This window comes from Liolophura sinensis, chromosome 4, assembly GCF_032854445.1.
Source record: "Liolophura sinensis isolate JHLJ2023 chromosome 4, CUHK_Ljap_v2, whole genome shotgun sequence".
Classification (NCBI taxonomy): domain Eukaryota; kingdom Metazoa; phylum Mollusca; class Polyplacophora; order Chitonida; family Chitonidae; genus Liolophura; species Liolophura sinensis.
In genome coordinates, this window is record NC_088298.1 from 13,673,186 (window position 1) to 13,694,281 (window position 21,096).

Sequence of the window (21,096 nt, forward strand, 5' to 3'; positions counted from 1 at the left end):
ATCTCAATAGGTATTAGATATTAAAAAGTTTAAAATTTACATGTTACCTAAACTTAACATAACAACAATACCACAAAGAAGTAGCATCTATACTATAATGCATGCGATAAATCAAATTTATGAAAGCTGAAGAAAGTTAATAACAGACCCACTTCTGTCAACTGGAGGCCATAACCAAAGGGGCATAACTCTACACACAACTTTGGGTCAATGGCCTGACAGAGACAGCAAATTTTCACACAGGCTTGTGAAGATTGCTTTTAACCATTAAGTCCTCTGTTGATAGTTTTATTAGATACAATATGTCAAATAAAGCTGTTGTCATACCCCTTTAATATTTGTATAATGTTGTATTTTAATAAAGCACCTGAATAAGATGCAATCTTCATGTAACTGAAATATTTCAGAATATGGCACGAAACATTTATCAGTCAAATAAATAAACAATAAATAAGAAGATGCTGTGAGGTGGAAATCACTCAGTTGTCGACCACCACTAAGATATAAGACCTACAGAACACCAAAATTAAGTATACGGTAGGTCACATGAAAGACTGTTGAACACAGTCCAAGTGAATGTCGAGCAGGCAGTTTATATTTATTTATTTGATTGGTGTTTTACGACGTACTCAAGAATATTTCACTTATACGACGGCGGCCAGCAATATGGTGGGAGGAAACCGGGTAGAGCCCGGGGGAAACCCACAACCATCCGCAGGTTTCTGGCAGACCTTCCCACGTACGGCCGTAGAGGAAGCCAGCATGAGCTGGACTTGAACTCACAGCGACCGCATCAAATAAATAAATAAATCAAATCTGTCTTTGGGTCAATCTAATAAACCACTGACCAAATGACCAAGTGACCAGTCCTTGAATAGCCAGACGGCTAGGTAAGACCTTCACATTCCGATCATGTGGTCAAACCAGTCCAACGGCTATAACAATGAGTTTGACCCTGGTGATACTGGACCTTCTAACTACCCTGGGGCACTGGTACAAAGATAACATCGACACAGTGATGACAAAAGATGAAATGACATGGTTCACATGACAGTTATAAATAAAACCTGCATGGCCGACTGAATGAACTTTGCATTGACATGACTGAGTGCTGTTGTTGTTATGTGCATGTATTTCAGTTTGTAAGAAAAAGATGGACAAAAATATTACTAGGAACACTTAATGATTTATTTATTTATTTGCATTGTGTTTTCACTTATACGACGGCGGCCAGCATTATGGTGGGAGGAAACCTGGCAGAGCCTGGGGGAAACCCACCACCATCCACAGGCTGCTAGCAGACCTTCCCACGAAAGGCCAGAGACTAAGCCAGCATGAGCTGGACTTGAACTCACAGCGACCGCATTGGTGAGAGACTCCTTGGTCATTACGCTGCGCTAGCACGTTAACCAACTGAGCCACAGAGGCCCCCTTAATCTTCTCTGACATTATGGTTATAAGTGGGTACAATGTGCTATTAAGTTCTGTTTTTCAACAAAATTTTTCAATGAACCCAAAATGATATTTTACCTTGTGTGTGAAATTCAGAAAGAAAAGTATGAGTACATTCGATCTGCCGTCCATGTTAAAGTTTCATAGGTCATGAAAACCTGCTAATCTCACTAATCTGTTCTTATCCGTCCTATTGCTTGATCTCCAACACAAGCCTTCATGTAAGATCACCTCAACAATCATTCCAGCAAAAAGACACGAAAAACACTAGAGACAACGTAATTACCCAAAGGACTGCATAATCCATACCAACACAGTTACACATCATGAATAACGTATCATGTCCTTTTTTTTTTTTTGGAGCAAAAACAACAGACAAATATCTGCTGTGGGTTTATTATCAATAAATGATCGTAGCTTGCATGAATAAATTACCAACGGCATATTGATTCTCTTTTTGTTCTAGAAGGGAAACAAAATCTGCCCAGTCTTCAGTTTTGTATAATTAAGGAGGCAAACAGCAGACAGCATTATGAAAACACAGGGGAATTTGAGAGGGGAAGAATATGTCTACATGTTGAATCTTACACTTCATCAAAGGAAATGAACACGGGACTTGTCACAGGCAAAACCCTCACCTGTGCAGTCAGCAGACATGGACAAATGACACTCTACCTAAACTTTGTGATCAGTGAAAAAAAAATATATTATTTTACTTTTGGCTGCTTTCTCATGAGTCAGTGCATAAAATAATGGCCCTTAATTACAGTAAATAAGGACCAAAAAAGTTGGCTGAAAAAAAATAATATTTTACCCTGAAAAAAAAAAGAAAGAAAATACTATACTGTGAGAGGAAAACAGCTTAACTGCAATTCAAGTCAAATTAATGCATTCCTATAGAATTATTGCACAATTAAGTCCCACATCATGAACATGTGCATACATCAAAATGTCTGCATCACTTACTACACACAGAATATTAAATGCAATCATGATTTTATTTTTTCAGATGTCACTTCTATAAAAAAATAAGATGTAGAAAGGGCAAGGCCGAGCAGATTAGTTTATAAGGATACTTCAACCAGATGCAGACAGAAAACAGTGACTGGGTTCTTAACCAAGCCCTGATATCAAGCGAGATGTTCTGCTCCACTGAATCAGTCAGCTCCTTACCTGTTAATAGCCTACTTTTCTGCTTGTACGCACATCAGTCCGCACTGAATGATTTCATAACTTATGTCCTTTTCGACTTTTTTGTCTTTGCCTCGAGGTAATTTATCAAGACTGTAATACTTATCCTGATTTAGTACCACTGTCAGCCTGTGGGCAATATCCTGTTTTTTACCAATCTGCATGACAGAACACCTACCTTAAATCTACTGAAATTCTGAATGTTTAGTTCTGAAATATTTCCATGCCTTTATTATGCCAAATTGTATTTTGAGAAAACACCTGAAATTGTGGCAATCAAATCTACATGTGGCTCATACAAAAAGTAAACTGAAAAACTGGAAGATGAACATTTTATCAACACGTGAACCATACATACACTATGGTAAAACTGTACGACCAAGCAATGTTTATTTTCATTTGACACAAAAGTTTATAAATGCAAATTAATGTATTCTCTTTTCAAAAATTCTTTCGTTTGTTATATATATATTTTAGCCAATAAAATGAAATGAAACATTGATTATATAGGCTAATCATGGAAAATATTTAGTCCAGATGATACAGTTCATACAGACTGTGAATCATTATACAACCATTGTCAGACAGCAAGCCTTGACAATATCCTAGAATGAGATACATACATCAGTCCTTACACAAAAAATAAATAAGTAAATAAATAAACACAATGTTACTTTTATTCAATCATGTATACTGAATATGAAATGTACAAGTACATGTGAATAAATTGCAACTGGATGAATCACAACTTTGAATTTAAATTCATATTTCATATTCAAATTTAAATTTGACTTTGGTCAAGTAGAATATTGCCAGGTCACAGAAAGGCATGTGAATCGCATAGCTGGTTAAGCGCAGACTCTCTCCTGTAGCAACGATTGGCCTAAATATGAAAGGAAATTACTAGGTCGACGTTGCACTATACATGGGAATCAGCCAATCAGTGGCCAGATGCTGCGAGGAGGTATACTGTTGAATACTGACACGTGTAGGGCTCATTAAGAGTATATAAAGAAGAAGTGTCAACATGTTGTAAAACTTCAGCTGCCACCTGACATCGACAATGCATACCTATTCATACCTTCGTTCTCTGTCACTCTCATTAATGAGGTGAAAACTGGGTAGACAGATATTCCCACACAGTTCAATGATTATACATACATAATCGAGCCTAGGAGTGCAAACAATTAAAGAAAAGAAAAAACTCTGAAGGTTAGTTTTATACATTAGAACTTTCAAAAGTAGGCCTACATGTTGCGGACATAAGAGCAAATATAAAGTGTTGGAAAAAGAGTCACTGGACATATCAATGACTGGACAGTATTGAATCAAGTCTTGGAATGATGCGTACATGTTGTCAAAATGAAAAAAAACGTGAATAAATCTGAAAACTTTTACAATAAAAAAAATCTATTGATGATAACTTTATACATGTACTTAATCCTATACACATCAGGTAAACAGGTTAAATTTATTTATTTGATTGGTGTTTCACACCTTATCCAAAAATATTGAAACATAAAATGTGACAGGAGCCAGCATTACGGTAGCGGGAAACTGAGCAGAACCCGGGGGAAACACAAGACCACTCACAGGTTGCGGGAAGAGCTTTCTATGTACAACACATGCTGCGTAATTGCGCCGCGTTGGCATTCTAATTAACCACCTCAGTCACAGAGGCCCCAATCAAGTTAAATGTTTGACATTCTAATATTAAAAGTTAATGACCAAATATGCAGTAAAGCTCTAGTATGTGTATAGTTGGTCATAGTTAATAAATCTACCACGCCTAAGTTAATTTATGTATATACAAGAACATTTACTCATGGACATACATACATATGTATTTGGGAAGGTCTGGCACCAACCTGCGGATGGTCATGGATTTTTCCCGGGCTTTGCCCAGTTTCCTCCTGCCATAATGCTGGTTGCTGTCGTATAAGTGAAATATTCTTGAGTACGTTGTAAAACGCCAATCAAATAAATAAATAAATAAATAACACATATATGTAACCAATATGACTAAAAATAATTCAATTTTGTGCTTTAAGATGATCAATGCTGACAGACATTTACTTACCATTTAATATCATAAAAAAATCACTATGTTGATGATTTCAGAAATGTAAACCATCCAACCACATAAATCTCTGTACCTAGAGTTACCTACCTTTACCTCTCAATTAGTCAGCAACAGGTAAGATCCACTTAACACATTTTATGTTACATGTAGCCAGTCAACAGGTGTATTAACCAGGTCACAGACGTATTTCTATAATCCTAGAGATCGTCAAACTTTCAAAATGATCATCAAGTTATTGTTCTTTATAATTATTTAAATGCGTTTATATATCCAATATCCACGCACTATGGAAAGGTGCAGCTTTACGGCCCTGAAGCCTACCCGAGAATGACGGACAAATGTGGTTGTCTTCGGGACAGGTTAACAGCACTCCAGTTACCTGGCCTGAGAATCTGTCTACTATCAAAAGCAGGTCCCGGCAACAGGCTACGCTATGAGAGAAGCGTCATGCATCAGTGAACCTGCCTGACCCCAGGCCCCAAAGGCGCTGCAGACTACTTAATAGTTGCACGCGGACAATTATAGACCTCAGACACGAACAGGAGCACAATTGAAATCAAAGAACTTCTCCTAGCAATGTACATGTACATGCACCAAATATATGTAGGCCTTGCAGACATTTGTTTAAGAAAAGACCATAAATAAAAGGACTGGAGGCCACAGCGAAAAAAGACTAAACTAAAGAGAAAGAAAAGATCATGCAATACTGGTGTTGTCCTGTGTACGTTCATGTTGGAGAATCACAGCAGAGGTTCTAAATACGTAAGGTTTTACAGAATCTGATGACAAGACGTTCTGGGTTTATTTATACAGACAGACATATCATGCACACAGTATGTGTACACTGAAAAACTGTAATCCAAACAAAAATATAAATGTTATTCATAATGTCCATTAATTAATTGCAAAACTGGTAACTTTTTAGATGCCAAAATATAATCCTCAAACCAAAAACTGTGAATGAATACACATGGTCAATGCTATATCATACAATGACTGACCTATGTACGCACATGTTGACCCTGGAGTAATATTACACATGCATTTTATGTAATGGTTGTCTTTCAGACTTTTATTACATATCAGTATTAAATACATTTCTACACACATTCTGGAGTTTTAAGACAACCACCAAAATTTTTATATCTTAATGTACCATCATGGGCACTGGAGATGTATGCACATGTGCTGGTTTCTTCAGGACTTTCTTCTTTTATGTATATCGTCACAATATCACTGAATACTTGCTGATGTGGCATTATGCCGTTATCATTAATTCATACACTCATTCATTCAATTACATAGACATATACATGTAAAGGTTTAAGTTATTCGTAAAATTTGTTACAACATGTGGACACTGGACATTGGAAAGAAACATTATCACTCACACTATGAAGTTTTCTTCCTCTCCCGTCATGCGTGGGAAGGTCTGTCAGCAACCTGCGGATGGTCGTGGGTTTCCCCCGGGCGCTGCCCGGTCTCCACCCACGATAATACTGACCGCCATCGTATAAGTGAAATATTCTTGAGTACGGCGTAAAACACCAATCAAATAAATAAATAAATAAATGAAGTTTTCTCTTGGGCTTCTATGACATATCAGGATTTAAGTCATTTTTGAGGTCATAATTACAACCACCTTTAAGGTGATTCTACATTTACCTGTGGACTCTGGAAAGAGTCCGGTGACAAGTGAAGGCATAACAGTTAGATTGTCTTTTGACCTTCCTTTGTACATCAGGGGCCTCCGTGGCTCAGTCGGTTAGCGCGCTAGCTCAGCGTAATGACCCAGGCGTCTCTCACCAATGAAGTCGCTGTGAGTTCAAGTCCAGCTCATGCTGGCTTCCTCTCCGGCCGTACGTGGGAAGGTCTGCCATCAACCTGCGGATGGTCGTGGGTTTCCCCCGGAATCTGCTTGGTTTCCACCCACCATAATGCTGGCCATCGTCGTATAAGTGAAATATTCTTGAGTACGGCGTAAAACACCAATCAAATAAATAAAAAATAAATAAATCCTTGTACATCAGGATATAAGACATTCTTCTGTTTTATTACCTTTAAGATGTGGACACTGCCAAGAGACGTGCTGGATGGGTTGTCTTGTGACCTTTCATTATAAATCAGGACATAAACTATTCATGGTTAATATATTACGCCTACCTTATACACCCTGACCCTATACATGTGGATACAACAGAGAGATGTTACCAGTGACACACTTTGAAAGAGAGTCAACATTTACTGAGATGCATGATCTCTGACTGGTTCAGAGAATGGAATGGAAGTGTCTCACACTGTCCACTTTAGACTACTACCCCTGACATTCTCCAGCTATAATCGTTAACTACCTGGGAAGGGTTGGTGTTACCTGTCCACATGAAAAGGCCCTGGTACATTCTCACCTTTGAGGCAATCAGCCTCATTGTGTGAACCAGGTCAAGTGGATAGGACACTGGAGCAAGGCAGTCATTAAAAGACACTGCCAAGTCCGTTTTTATTAGCAAAAAGAGGAGCACAACATCTAAATGGTGTTATCTAAGGGTTGCTCTTTCCACACCTGTACCTGTACAATTATCTCACCTGAAGGAGAACATAATGGTTCTGCAAATCGTTACTCTTGACTAACCTGGCCATCATGCCCATAAGGGCCTCACATTCCTGAACAGGTATGGGGTAATTCTGACAGATGTCACAGTCATAGGAAATATTGTTAGATTGAAAACATCACTGACCAGGAGAAGAATTTTTTCAAGAAAAACCAGAAATGTTTTGTCAGTGCCTTTTTAGCAAAAATTAATTTGGAACTTTTAAGACCTATAAGACATGTTTTTCTTAAAACCATCACACAAGACGCCCTGATGTGTCCATAAAAAGGAACGAGGGAACAGTTATCCAAATTTATCCGAATTGTTGTTTCTAAAAAATCATCATTTCAAGTTCCTCCTTAACACTTCTGAAAGTTTTCGAACATTTTCCTTAAATCATTGAAAAGAAATAAATCATATCAAATGTTTCTCATATAGACCATACATTCTAAAGACATGACCAAGCCAACTAAAAAACTCCATCTCATCAAAATAACACATACAATTTGACTGTCAAAGCCCATTTATATTTCATGCTCCTATATATTTAGCTCACAGACAGTTTGCTTTGGGTAGAAACCCCAATTAGGCAAAGTAAACAATAAAAACAACACAATGCTTTCACCAACCGGTTTCTCAGTACACAAATGTATACCTACCTGTAGAAAGATAAACTGTTGGCAACAAAGCGCATGACTTAGCATACCACCAAGTTTGCGTAGCATCTTTTTTCCTTTTCCCTTTTCAAGATTCAGAATTTCTCCCCTGTTTCCACTCAGCCTGCTGTAACATTTTGCTACTAAGATCTATAGTGCAAGCAGTTACATCACAAAGAACAATGCAACTTTGTAAGATGCATACAAAAAGTACTGAATTTGGCACAAACATACAAGAAGCCATGAGTACTCCAGTGTATTCTAAATGCCAAAAATTTCCCAACATGAGTTTTCTTGTAGCTCAGAATTTCTCATGTATGAATCTCCAGACAGGAAGAATCTTCAAATTAATGAAAAAATTCATATCCAGTAAAATATAGGAGTTCTCACGTTGCTGAACCAGGATCCACACAGGATTGCAATCCTCTGAAAGTAACAAGTCACTGTTGCACACGTTACATCTTTATTGCACACTATTTCATCTTTGTTGCACATACTATGCATGTTGCACAAGGTTTATCTTTCTTGCACATAATATCTCATCTGTTACACATAGTATCTCATCTTTCCTCCATGGTATCTCAAATTTGGGACACAAGCCATCTCACTGCTGGTTTGCATGCACTGCTTCATGCCTGGGGTAAAACTGCCTCTAATAGCGAAGTTAGCATTGAATGACTTCCAGTATCCATAAAAGAACTTCATCTCAAATTCCCCATTTAAGGTCTCTCAAAACTGAAGACAAAAGTTAATCATGTAAGCAATGGCCTACATTTATACATATAAAAATTCCGAAATGAAATCTTATGAAATTTCCAGAAAATCCCACTGGTTACAGGTCCCCAACGGTCACCTACATACTGACAGCCCCACAACCTGTGGTCACGTACTGAAGCTTGTGACAGGATTCCTAGCTTGACCTCCACAGCGTAAAGTGCCTGGACACACAAAAATGTCCAGATAAATTTATCAGCACTTCCCAGCCAATAAATCTCACCAATGATAATCATCTTAAACAAACATCTCACATTTATAGCCTTACCTGAGCCATTCACATCTCGGCTCATTCAACTGGCGAGGTGGCAGCTCATTTGGTCATTCACTCAATTATTACTGACTGCTTAAGTCTACCCCGGGAGTAACCAATGGAGATTTTACACGAGTGTTACCATCAAGCTCATAAAAAACTTAAATTTTACTTTAAATCGCCTAGTCCAAAAAATATTATGATAACCAGCCTGTTCGTTCTTTGAAATAATTAAGTGGTCAACTGATGTCTTAGCAACAACTATACTAGATTTCAAGCTGTTGTTATATACAGTCGGTTTGTAAAACAGCATTTCCAATGTGACGGTTAATGGTTTCACACAGCGTATTGGTTTTCAGCAAGATGCAAACTGGAAGATCGGAAATATAAGCGCAATTGCCTGGCATAAGCTCAAGGTCCGATGCCATTTGGTAAAAGTCACTCCCATCTCTCAGGATTACCCAACACGACACAGAAATCCTTTCTTCCCCACGCCCGTTAAGACACAGGAAGACGTTTTGCACGTATACATACAGCATATTAGGCACAGTTGCACGTGCTGTTTCCATCGCAGCCTTGCGGGCCCAGATCAAGTACCCTGATCAGTTTCTCGGTTATGGCACAAACCAATAAACCTGATTTTTCACCATTTTCCTGGTGAAGTTTATGGTCTTTTGATGCCGGCTTAAAAACTAAGGCAATGATCAGCAGCCATAAACAACCCCTTCCCAGTACATGTATTACATTGGCCATTCTCTGTAGCCTATTATTATGTGCTTAAAAACTCCATAAGATATAATACTAATTAACACACGCTGTACACCTGCTTTCTTAACTTACATAAAATTCAGTTGCATACCTGTTCGACAAGTTAATACATCCAAAAAAAAAACTATTCCTAATTTATAATACCAAGGCCACAATGTATACGTAAACAGTGATACCAGTCACGGGAGATTCTTCTCATCTCAGGCACAAGAACATAAACCGCAACGTTTCCAGCAGATATTCATCTGAAATGAACCACTACCCATTTGTCTTTCGTTAATTCCTTTAATAGTTTGTGAGCGTAGCCCACCGAGATAGTAATTCACTAGATTCCCGAAATCTCCAACCTTGGTGTATCAAAGAAATGTTTTTTGTGATTAAATGAAACAACTAATGACTTAAATTTTACAAAAAAAAAAAAAATCACATGGAAATGAAAGTATGATCTATAAAAGCAAAATATCCCAAACAAACTGAGAAATTTCAAGAGTCTTTTTGATAAGACTTATTATATACTCATGACAATAGGTTGGCAATGTTTGTTTCACTATTTGTTTGGAGTTTCATTTCATTTTATTTGGTGACACATCAGTCCTTTCACCAGGTACGTGTAAGTCCAAATGTCAATAGATTTGTAGCCCTTCTTCAATCAAAAGTCACACCAAGCAGAAGACATCCTCTCACTGTTTCATGGACTCAAGGCCAATCCCATAATTTCAATATTCTTATTTATTTACTTGGTGTTTTACGCCGTACTCAAGAATATTTCACATGTACGATGGCGGCAAACATTATGGTGGGAGGGAACTTGGCAGAGCCTGGGGGAAACCCACGACCATCCGCAGGTTGCTGGAAGACCTTCCCACGTACGACCGGAGAGGAAGCCAGCATGACCTAGCTGGACTTGAACTCACAGCGACCCCATTGGTGAGAGACTCATGGGTCATTATGCTGTGCTAGTGCGCTAACCAACTGAGCCACAGAGGCCCCCTCGATATTAATAGGCTCCAAACCACCCCAATATTCCAGTGTTTGTGGCACCAGATCGCAAAAATACACCAGTAGTTTAGATTTATTTATTTATTTGATTGGTGTTTTAGGCCGTACTCAAGAATATTTCACTTATACGATGGCAGCCAGCATTATGGTGGGTGGAAACCGGGCACAGCCCGGGGGAAACCCACGACCATCCGCAGGTTGCTGGCAGACCTTCCCACTTACGCCAGTAGTTCAGAGGCTACTGATAACAGAACAAAAATATACAAACCACTTGTAAGAAGCATACATGACAAGTTACATCATCATGCAAAGACAGCAAGTATTGCCAAACGACATGTAGCTAAGAGGATTACCAGCTGATTTACTCAACATGCTCAGGTGAACTGATGAGGTCACACCAACCAGGTGAGACCACAGGTGTTCAAGAAATAAGGATTAATACACCACTGAGATGTAATTATTTAAATGTAAACAGGTGTTTGTTGGCCTTCGTCACTGAGACTAGCTGGCAAACATTTCATCCTTTGATTAGCAAACACTAACTTTTCTTGAGAAGCACATATATATATATATATATATATATATATATAAATATATATATTATACTGGTCTGTGGTTGTAGGAGAGCAATTCAAGCCAAACAGAAAACGTTACACCAGTCCTTGTCAATTTTTGACATCTCCTTGAATCAAATACAAAGGTGGATTTAACTGAATGTATCTATTTGATCCTTGCTTAACACCATATTCAAAGATTTTTCACTTGTACAATGGAAGCCAGTTCTCATTGGAGGGAGGACATCACAGATCATCAAGGCCTCCCAGTAGCCGTGACAGTTGGATTTGACCAAGAGTTCATATGCCATAACCTTGTGGTTTAAAATACCAACTTTTTCCAATGAATACCAATGAAGCTGACTGTTCAGATAAAAAATATTTACTGCATCACTGTTGCAACTTCCTAAAGGATGTATTGATGGTCAGTCAATGCTAGAATATGATGCACTCACCTCACTCCTACGGTATATACTATACATTTATGTATTGATGGTCAGTCAATGCTGGAATATGATGCACTCACCTCACTCCTACGGTATATACTATACATGTATGTATTGATGGTCAGTCAATGCTGGAATATGATGCACTCACCTCACTCCTACGGTATATACTATACATGTATGTATTGATGGTCAGTCAATGCTGGAATATGATGCACTCACCTCACTCCTACAGTATATACTATACATGTATGTATTACTTGTTAGTGTGCAGTTAATGGTGGCTCAAGGCCAGCATACATGCGTGTACAACCTTACTATACCTACTAGTATATCCACTATGATAGCTCATGTCCCAGGTATGATCCTGGTAAGTGATTAACTGTATAATCAATAACGGTCAGTGCTGGTCAGCATTCATGTTTTTCTTTCTTATCAGAATATAATATCCACTTCCACATTATGTAAATCAGATTCCTGGCACCTCATCATATACAAGTACTGGAGCCATGCATCAGACTGACAAGTTGGCGTGCTGATTAAGCTGAATGAATGAATGAATGATTATGGCTGCACGCCACGTCGGCAATATTTCAGCCATATCGTGGCGACTGATTACACTGATGTACATGAATGATTCCATGTTCACATACGTCTCTGTACATGTATGGTGTGCTTCAGACCTTATGTACATGTACGTCTCTGTACATGTATGGTGTGCTACAGATCTTATGTACATGTACGTCTCTGTACATGTATGGTGTGCTACAGATCTTATGTACATGTACGTTCATGTACATGTATGGTGTGCTTCAGACCTTATGTACATGTACGTCTCTGTACATGTATGGTGTGCTACAGATCTTATGTACATGTACGTTTATGTACAGGTATGGTGTGCTTCAGACCTTATGTACATGTACGTTCATGTACAGGTATGGTGTGCTACAGACCTTATGTACATGTACGTTTATGTACAGGTATGGTGTGCTTCAGACCTTATGTACATGTACGTTTATGTACATGTATGGTGTGCTTCAGACCTTATGTACATGTACGTCTCTGTACATGTATGGTGTGCTTCAGACCTTATGTACATGTACGTTCATGTACAGGTATGGTGTGCTACAGGTATGGTGTGCTACAGATCTTATGTACATGTACGTTTATGTACAGGTATGGTGTGCTACAGATCTTATGTACATGTACGTTCATGTACATGTATGGTGTGCTACAGATCTTATGTACATGTACGTTCATGTACATGTATGGTGTGCTACAGACCTTATGTACATGTATGTTTATGTACAGGTATGGTGTGCTACAGATCTTATGTACATGTACGTTCATGTACAGGTATGGTGTGCTACAGATCTTATGTACATGTACGTTCATGTACATGTATGGTGTGCTACAGATCTTATGTACATGTACGTTCATGTACAGGTATGGTGTGCTACAGATCTTATGTACATGTACGTTCATGTACATGTATGGTGTGCTACAGACCTTATGTACATGTATGTTTATGTACAGGTATGGTGTGCTACAGACCTTATGTACATGTACGTTTATGTACAGGTATGGTGTGCTACAGACCTTATGTACATGTACGTTCATGTACATGTATGGTGTGCTACAGACCTTATGTACATGTACGTTTATGTACAGGTATGGTGTGCTACAGACCTTGTTGCAGACACTCACTTTGTCATGTTAATGTACGTTTATGTATATGTATGGTGTGCTACAGACCTGGTACCAGGCACTCACTTTGTCATGTTAATGTACGTTTATGTATATGTATGGTTTGCTACAGATCTTGTGCCAGGCACTCACTCTGTCGTGTTCATGTACGTCTGTGTACATGTATGGTGTGTACAAACCTTGAGCCAGACACTCACTTTGTCATGTTCTTGTAAGTTTATGTATATATGTATGGTGTGCCACAGACCTTGTAAAAGGCACTCATTTTGTCATGTTCATGTCCGTCTATGTACATGTATGGTATGCTACAAACCTTGAGCCAGGCACTCACTTTGTCGTGTTCATGTACGTCTCTGTACAGGTATGGTGTGCTACAGACCTTGTAGCAGGCACTCACTTTGTCATGTTCATGTAAGTTTATGTATATGTATGGTGTGCCACAGACCTTGTAAAAGGCACTCCCTTTGTCATGTTCATGTCTGTTTATGTACATGTATGGTATGCTACAAACCTTGAGTCAGGCACTCATTTTGTCATGTTTATGTACGTTTATGTACAGGTATGGTTGCTACAGACCTGGTACCAGGCACTCACTTTGTCATGTTCATGTACATTCATATATATGTATGGTGTGCTACAGCCCTTGTGCCAGGCACTCACTTTGTCATGTTCATTTACGTTCATATATATGTATGGTGTGCTACATACCTTGTGTCAGGCACTCACTTTGTCATGTCACTATGTAGCGCCAGGAATGACATTGCATGCACTACAATGGATCTGGGTGATATAATTGGCTCATCTCTCCTACTCTGTCTATATACAGGTTCCCAGAAGGTGCACTTTTCTGCTTCTCATTTGATTTCATCCAAAACTGGGGTGTCAGCTAGGGCACCGTTAGCTTGGCACAAGTAGACATATTTAAATGTACTACACTGGAGGTTTTGCACTCATTTGAAGACTAGTCTATGAGCTCGAAATAATTGTATGACATTTATAACGCAATCAAAACTGACAGAAATAATATAATAACGTTAACATTTAATTAACCTCTATGCCTGGAATATGTCACATGAACTGTACAGAATTAAATCTGGCTTTATACATTTTATTTATTCCCAGCCAATTAACCTCTTAATTACAACATTTTCATACAGTTAAAGGTATACTTCAACCCCTTCAATTTTTTTCATTAAGTATTTTCAATATAAATGTTCGCAAGTATCCAGTGTACAACACTCCATTGGAAAAATACATCACTTTAATATACCTCTGTTTTTGAGTGAGTGAGCGAGTGCTTGTATGTAATGTGCCTCCTTGTTGCAGGATGGATTTCCACCAAGCTTTTGTCTAGTGCTGCTTCACTGAGACGACTTACCAAAGGTAAGTAAGCCGTCCAGCCCGAGCCATTATACTGATATGGGTCAACCAGTCACTGCACTATCCCCTTCATGCTGAACGCCAAGCGAGGAAGTTACAACTTCCTCTTTTAAAGTCTTAGGTGTGACTCGACCCAGGATTGATCCTGGATCTACTGCTCCTGAAGCTGACGCTCTACCAACTCTGCTATTTGGGCCGATACTGTTTTTGAACATGGCAACATCCTACACTGTTGCTTCTCATTTGTGTGTACAAAAATGTACACAACAATGTGTCTTTGTGACATGGGTAATGGTTAGTTGAATGCACCATGCCAGCAAGGATGATCAACAATACATTCCAAAATCCAGTGGAACCAAGAAATGGCTTTTTGAGTAAAATGGACTCTTCCAGATCTGTACGGTTTACTTCCAGGCAAAATGAGCCACAAATTGCACATGCAATATTGCATATAAAAAAATAAATAAAAAAATGCAACAAAATCATCGCCATGCGTTTTACTCTCTCAGTTTCAGATCAGGTAAAAACCATAAAAGTTTGCACTTCTAATTCACCTTACAGGAAGTCTCGATACACGTACAAGAATGCTAACTATTAACCAAACTAAGGTATTTTCATACATGCACTCCTTATGAGCCTTGTGTATTTAATTATTTGATTAGTTCATTCAAAAATATTTCACTTATACAACAGCAGCCAGCATTATGGTGGAAGTTAGGAAACTGGGCAGACACTGGGGGGGAAGGACCTTATGTAAACACATTCCAAAAAGCTTTGTCTGTAAATGATGTGAACCCGTGAGAGCCTCCTCAAAATTTTACATACAGTAACTTGAAGGTAAACATTTCTCACGGTGGTCTCATTAAGGGGTAGCAATTACTATTTAGGCAGTATAATCACCTATTTACCTGTCAGCCGAACCGGCAATTAACAGACAGGTAAAACTGCCTACCTCAGCTGGCTCAGAACTCACCTGTGCACCCAAAATGTCTTCTACACATGCAAGCTATGGTAAGCTGGAGTTTCTCATAAACTTTAGTTTCCGTTAGAAACCATGGAATTCCTACAAAATGCACCTGAGTTGAGATAAAAACTCCCACAGCGTTGTGTGCCCGTCTCCTTACCTGACTGTACAACACGTACGAGGAACAAGTTACAATATCTCGGAACTTTGCATTGATCATTGTAATTGGTGTGTATCAGTTAACTGTTTCACAGTCCCAAACCATAAAAAAAATAAAAATAAACAAAAGGGTGAATTTCATGCCACCAGCCAACAGGTGTGACAGTCCTGAACCTTCTCTTAATAAATATACAGGTAGGAATGACTGTGTTATGTAAGAACAGATTCATAAAGGCTACAACCAGATTCACAAATAATTAACTCATGAAATATGGGCCAAACGAGTTCCTGTTTATTTGATCACCTTGATTGCTTGGATGAGTGAAGAATTTCAATCAGTCATCCACTGGAGCTTCTCAGGAAGTGTCTGACTGAAGATTTCATTGACTGACTGACTGACTGACTGACTGACCCACAGAGCGATCAAGTTGCTTTTAGGCCTGCTTGTCACAGCTGAATGGCTCAATCGTTTCAATATTCCTCCTTACGTCCATTTCCAATAGAGAGTTTAAAAAAACTTATCCATCTTGATAAAGACTGCATCATTAACTCATCTTAAGACCATCATGTTAGTATAATTCTACCCAGATTAACACAGAATTTGCTCTTGATACTCTTGAATATTTAAATCACTTACACAATGGTGCTCAGCTTTATGTGTGGAGGAAACCAGAGCTTAAGCTACAAAGACATTGCTGTTTATAACTACCTACCAATGACAAGTAGAAACTAACAAAGCACGCAACGTGTCACACACAGATCAGGGGTCACGTTCACAAAGCGGAGTACGACATTTATTTATCCAACATTTGTTGTACAATATTTTGTACGTGACTATTATACCATTGTCCTAGAAGTACAATATCGTACAAGTATCATCAGACATCTTTGTGCACCCACACCCCTTGATCAACACACTGGTATACATGTAACTGACACATCACAGGGTTTAATTTCAAGAGCATTACATAAAGAGACCAAGAATTGAGAATTGGATAAGTAAAAGATTCTGTTTTAGCCCGAGTGATTAACTAAAAAACTCTATGTGTACATACAGATTGAGAATCACAAGTGTAATGGTATATCATAAATCTTGCGATATAAGTTTCTGCTTCAAGTAAACATACTGAGGCTGTCAAAAATTAACTACTGTCAATTTACTTCTCCATCTAAAATAAAGACAAATCCATTATGTCTGCCCGAATATATACAATTACAGTACTACATCAATTACATTAGGTGCAGGGCTTTCTCCAAACAAACTGCTATTTAGCACATCTCACCCAAGTATTTCCCATTTGTGATGCCCATAAACAATGTTTTATAGCATGAAACAAAATGTAACATGACACTGATGAACCAGAGCGTTTAGAAAAATAAACTAAAACATGTCAACGCCATGCAATAAACAACAAAAATAAAAATGTACAGCAACGAAGTCCTAAACTTAAAAGGTAACCTGAAGGCTCTGAAGGCAGACAAACTTACTTTTTTCTTTGTACCAAAGCCCTATCCTACTATGAATTATCTTGATAATAAAACTTTACAAGTTGATGGAAAAAAGGAACTGACTGCATTTTCTAAGCGAAACAGGTTTGTCTAGATTAGAGTAACAAAAACCATCACATTTTTTGTTCACCCGTAATTCTTCAACCAATCTAGGCGTGGAATACAAGGACTTTGGAGAAGTCAAGCAAGAGCTGATTTCCTTGCCCATATCATTGCAACCCAAATTAAAGGTAAGAAACCTAAATTGCCCATATCATTGCAACCCAAAATAAAGGTAAGAAACCTAAATTCCCCATATCATTGCAATCCAAAATAAAGGAAAAAACCTAAATTGCCCATATCATTGCAACCCAAATTAAAGGCAAGAAACCTAAATTGCCCATATCATTGCAACCCAAAATAAAGGTAAGAAACCTAAATTGCCCATATCATTGCAACCCAAATTAAAGGTAAGAAACCTAAAGTGCCCATATCATTGCAACCCAAATTAAAGGTAAGAAACCTAAATTCTCAACAGCAGCGACATTGCACAAAATGCCAATGTCATCTTGTACTTAGGTATGTGTAAAAAATATTGTCGTAAACATTACATGTCAACATCTATTGCTTTGTATTTTATACCTGTCAGTCCATGCATGTATTTCAAATTGTCATTAAACTAGAGGAAAACTAAAATATGAAGTAAGGTTCACCATACAGACAACTGAAAATTAAGTACAAAACTGCTTTCATTTATTCTTTCAGATTTTTTCAGGAGTGTTGAAAGGCATTCAAATATCTGAATACTAAGGTGGGCTTTATGAGACATACTGACGGTATCTAGGAACTCGGACGTCACATCACTTTTTTTTCCTGATGTTCACCAGAAGAAAGGAATTTTAGGGGAAATATTTTATCGGGGTATATTTCGAAAAACGTCATGTGACATCAGAGTTCCTAAACTCTGATAGCATGGTCCATAAAGCCCTCCTTAGAATTTTTTGGACGCCTTTTCAGAAAAATCTAAAAAAATAAACGACAGTATATTTATACATAATTTTAAGTGATCTATTTAGTGATGCCTACTTTGATTTTTAAAAGTCCTTTCCTTTAAGACTCATGGCAAGATACATGTCAATATACATATCCTCGTAATACACAGAGAGGCAGGTATGCGTACAATTCAATATAATATACATGTATTATGTATATCAGATAGGTCATGCAAACAAATGTATACATGTATATGGTCACTGTTTATATACACAGACATAAACACTGCATACGTAGATGGTGCACATGCTACAACAACATAAGATTTAATCCCCAAAAATCAATGCATGGTACTGAGTGTGAACTTGGTGACTTTATTGAAATCAATAGAACATGATCCGTGTACATGTCATGCATATATATATATATATATATATATATATATATATATATATATATATATATACATATACATATATATATATATATACCAATACAATTCACAGTCGTCTTGGATTCAATTCAGTAGAAATTTGGCAAATGGACAAATTTTTGTAAGAACAATTAGAACCATGGCATGATCTTATTACCACAAGTAGATCTCTAGTAGATGCACAAGTGTAATTACAGCTTCCGACCCGCTTTCATAAAACTTTGTAAGCTGATTCAATTTTTCATAACTTCTTCTCATAAACTGGTCATGTTGCCCCAGAGGTTTTACACGTATGCATCTATGAATTTCAGTTTTGTGAAATTCACCCCAAATGATTAACTAAAAAGAAACACTATAGTTATTGAAAGAAGTATTGGTAATTCTTGGTCAACTTGTAATTAAAAATTGTACGAAGATTTTGAGAGTTTATGAGACGATGAAACTTGAATTTTTAATTTTTCCTATTCTGAAATCAAGAAACACGATCATCAAGATATTGTTTACATGATCTCCATGTGAAGTTAAGTTTTTATTTATTTATTTATTTAACTGGTGTTTTATGCCATACTCAAGAATATTTCACTTATACGACTGCGGCAAACATTATGGTGGGTGGAAACCAGGCACAGCCCGTGGGAAACCCACGACCATCCACAGGTTGCTGGCAGACCTTCCCAAGTACGGCCGGAGAGGAAGCCAGCATGAGCTGGACTTGAACTCACAGCGACCGCATTGGTGAGAGAAACCTGGGTCATTACGCTGCGCTAGCGCACTAACCAACTGAGCCACGGAGGCCCCTACAGCATTATAACCTTTAGGTCTGCAACATTAAGGTACAGCAATACCTGTGGCTATAGGCTTAAGGTAATAATTTATAATCACTTGAGACTCAGGTAGGGATCAGTATGCAGTTCTCAGTTAATATACATGCTAACTTCCAAGAAAAAAAAAATGCAACCAGGATTTCATGTGCACTGAGGTTTTAGGGTGATTATTTATGCAAATTAATTCTGTGATATATAGGTCATCATCCATAAAAATAGTCAACATGATGAAACCTACTGTGAATCTAAGGAAAAATACTTATCATGTCTATAGTAATAAAAAATATATATAATGTGTTTTTCAAAAATATCAGCTGTTCCCTCTATGTTAATTATAGATATTGACAGGCCAGCTTTATTGACTAGACTTTTGATAACTGCCACCAGGTAGTAAGCATATCTTGAATTTAACATAAACATACAAATGTATGCAGGCTGAGTGTAATTCTCCAAGCCTGCCTCTCCCTGCTTTGTGGCGTTAAACCTGAAGCACTCACTCCCTGCTTTGGTGACCACAATAATAATGATGAGTTCAAATCCTTGCTGGGTTACAGATTTATTTACAGCAGGAGGGTTTATCAAGTACCTGGTGAGGAGATAAGGGATGTTTTTTGTTGTTGATTTTATCTCTCCTCAGCACTGATAATATTCCTCAACCTATAAACCTGGTCACTGTCTTAACATAAATGTTCATGTATAGGCCTATGCAGTGAAAATCAAGCAAATGTGACCACATTCACTGAGTCTGATACATTATATTAAGTTGGTTCACTGCATTATTTGCTACAGCAAAGAAAATACTCCCTGAATGGGGGACAACTTAGTAGACATGATCACCTGTACTCAGAAATCACCTGTCTTTATTAATAACATATTGCCCACTATGCATAAGCCATATATGACTCATTCTTTATTGAGCAGACTACAGAACATGCCTGGCTCTTATCCTGATATCAAAATTTTGATACATTTAAATATCCAGGTAAATAAATGAGATGTGACTGGACATAGGCCTGAGATCACACAAAACAACTGATCAATTATTGATATGCATGCATATCAATAAAGTATAAATTATATACACACATAATGATTAAGCACAATATTAACATCATTAACCGCTGTGTACTGTAAATGAGGTTTCACCTCTTCACGCAGCTGTGTTTAACAGGGTGGACTATTACCTCAACACACACCTGTATATTTAGTTTGTTAGACCAGACGAGCTACCTGTACCTAGGCCATGCAAACACCGGCAACATTGTGGCAGGATGTTATTTACCTGTGGTGAATGTCAGTATATCTACCAGCACTTAATGGAACACCTTAGAAGTTAGCCAGGTAAACCTGATGAACATCGTTAACCTGTTTAAGCAGGTAGCTT

The 21,096-nt window shown here is 37.9% G+C and overlaps 1 protein-coding gene across 2 annotated transcripts in view; it reads right to left on the reverse strand.

Annotated features, from left to right (window-relative positions):
* The window catches only part of LOC135464639 (tensin-3-like), a 185,125-nt gene that overhangs the window by 111,594 nt on the left and 52,435 nt on the right, over positions 1–21,096 (reverse strand). The window lies entirely within an intron of this gene.